This window comes from Bubalus bubalis, chromosome 16 (genome assembly GCF_019923935.1).
Source record: "Bubalus bubalis isolate 160015118507 breed Murrah chromosome 16, NDDB_SH_1, whole genome shotgun sequence".
NCBI lineage: Eukaryota > Metazoa > Chordata > Mammalia > Artiodactyla > Bovidae > Bubalus > Bubalus bubalis.
The window spans coordinates 16,776,251-16,779,315 of NC_059172.1; positions in this window are offsets into that span (position 1 = coordinate 16,776,251).

The following is a 3,065-nucleotide window of genomic DNA, read 5'->3' on the forward strand; positions in this document are numbered from 1 at the left end:
AGAGGCTTGTAATTTCTTGTCATTGTTACTTAGTTTTTCTGCTGTCTGATAGTTTTCCAAGATGATTTATCTGCCGTTTCTCAGGGCCTTTAGGCTGAGAGACCAGGAATCAGGGGAGTCTTTGTAGCAATGTCCTTTTTTTTTCCATCGTAACTTACGCTCTACATCTTGGGTCATCATCTAGGATATCAATAGCCTCACTACAGCTGTATCTCCTTATTTTCTCTTGACACTATTCTCAGGGTTGATAAATGGTCCCACTTTGGTGTGGAAGGAAAGTACTTATTTTTAAGCTGTATATAAGTTTATAAAATCACCACTTCATACAATGACTGAAATCGGAAACAAGGGTTATTGATCTCAAACCAAATTTGAGACCAAAACTTTTAAGATTTCTTTCTTAGACTCTTCATTCTTTTGTAATCCTTTGCTGTTGCTGCTCAACTTAGCTTTATCCTTAGGAATTTCTGCTACTGATACAGCAGAAACAACTCACAGAGAATTGTTAATGTATTACATATTGTCAGACAAAAACTTATTCTTCTTCTCTTTTTCCCTTTCAGGATTCTGTTTGACAGGACACCCCTCACCCCAAATGATACCTAAATTTAAGCCATATATTGGATTAGCCAAAAAGTTTGTTTGTTTTTCCATATCATCTTACAGAAAAACCTGAACGAACTTTTTGGCCAACTCAGTATTAATACTGTAGCCCGCTCAGTTGTGTCCGACTGTTTGCAACCCCATAGACTGTAGCCCTCCAGGTTCCTCTGTCCATGGGATTCTCCAGGCAAGAATACTGGACTGGGTTGTCATGCCCTCCTCCAGGGGATCTTCCTGACCCAGGGATCGAATACGGGTCTCCTGCATTGCAGGCAGATTCTTTACCATCTGAGCCCCCAGGGAAACCCAATATTAATACTCTGTATGTGTGTGTATGTGTGTGTGTGAGTTAGTCGCTCAGTTGTCTCTGACTCCTTGCGACCCAAGGAACTATAGCCCACCAGGCTCCTCTGTCCATGGTATCTCCCAGGCAAGAATACTGTAGTGGGTTGCCATTTCCTTCTCCGGGGGATGTCCCTGACCTAGGGATTGAAACCAGGTCTCCTACACTGCAGACGGAATCTTTACCTTTGAGCCACCAGGGAAGCTCCAATTACCAATAAGGCTTAAAATGCATGTTTTGGTTAAAAAAAAAAAAAATCACTTACAAAGCATGAGAGATGAAGGTAGAAACTCTTATATTCTTACCCTGAAATTGAAAACAACCTCCAGTTCAAGGCTGATCTGACTTATCCTGCATCTGTAGGTAGAAGAGCCTATAGATGGTCATAGTAAAACAAGTGTCCTTCTGAGGGGAAGTCCTGTCTAGTCTCCTTAATACAAAAACATCAGCAGTTGAAGGGGACTCAAATAGGAGAGAACAGAACTCCTGCTGTACCAGAGCACAGATCAAAGAGAGAGGAGTTGAGTTCTTGGTTAAGAAAATCATAAACATGTACCTCAGTAAAATGAGACCCTATACCCAACTGTCCTGCTCAAAACAATGAAATGGGCTATTTCCCCAGGGAGTAAGGGCAAGAAGGAACGCTGCGGTAGTTTTCTTCCAGACATGTTCCCCATTTAAAGAGAAGAAGTCTCATCTTTCATGAGTCAAACCATGGCAAACATGTATTCACTCTTTTTTGGGGGGAGGGGGGCAAATTCTTTAAGGACATCTCTATTTTTAAACTTTTTATTCTGTGTTGGAGTATAGCTGATTAACAATGTGATCGTTTCAGATGGACAGCAAAGGGACTATACATATATTAATGCATGCAACCATTCTCCCCCAAACTCCCCTCCCATGCAGGCTGCCACATAACACTGAGTGGGGTTCCCTGTGCTATACAGTAGGACCTTATATAGTTAAATAGCAGTTGATAAACTTTTGCTGAAAAAGGAGGTATACTCAACTGATAACCTTTGGACACATGGTGTTGAAAGAATTTTCCATAAATCTCTCATGTTGCTACATATGTAGTATTATAATTACTTTGTTTCAGATGATATTTTCCAAAATGATTGCTTGAGCAAATCACTTTGGAAAGAGAGTGATTCCTGCTGGATCAGATTTACTTAAATTCCAGGATAATAAAGACAGAAATGTCTTCCTCCCCTGGAGACACTGTAAACTGTAAAGATAAAGACATCACTCTTTCCTCTCCAGAACAGATCTGCTTGCATTCGGGAGTGATCAAGATAACTCTCTCCAAGCATATTCACAAGCAGTCCCTCCATAAGACTGAGGCTTTCTAATACCAGGCTTCTTCTTCGTAACCCATCCTCACTGCATGTGCAGGCAAGAATTTGCTTTCATTGCACGACCTTGTGGGAACTGGGGCTTGAGGAACAAGCATCAGGATAACACACCAGCTAAGGCTATTGTTACGAGTAATAATCTGTTTTTGTCTCTGACCTGGAGGCCTCAGATCTTTCTGCCAGTAACTATGAACAGGATTATAGGCTAACTTGATGACTTTTGAATAGCATAAACTCAGACCCTTTAGAATTCCTGGCATGACAGTTTCACTAATTTCCTTTTAACAATTTAAGGAAGACAAAATAGCATTTTGAAGATTAAAATAAAAATAAAAACTGAAGTTAATGTGTATTGAAATCATATACATTGTATTTCTTAATCTTCATAGTGATTTACACATTATATCTGAGGAGGTGGGGAATTTCTCTGATTCTGCCCATTTCCTCTGTTATCAAGCATAAGGTATGGCACAACACAGATGCTTAATTAAGTATTTGCTTTATGAAAAACAAATGAATGAATACATATGAAGGGTAAAGCATGCTTTTACAGATGGTAGATTACTGTTCAGAGAGCAGGAACAATTTTTCTTGAGCCACACAGCAGATCTGGAATTGAATCTATCAGATTGCAGTCTGATCTGAATGACGTAGTGAAAGTTGATATCCACTCATTTCATAGACGTTTCTTTACCACTAAACTGAATCAAATAATTGTATAGTGAACAACTAGAATCACCAAATACAAAATGAATTAAAATTAT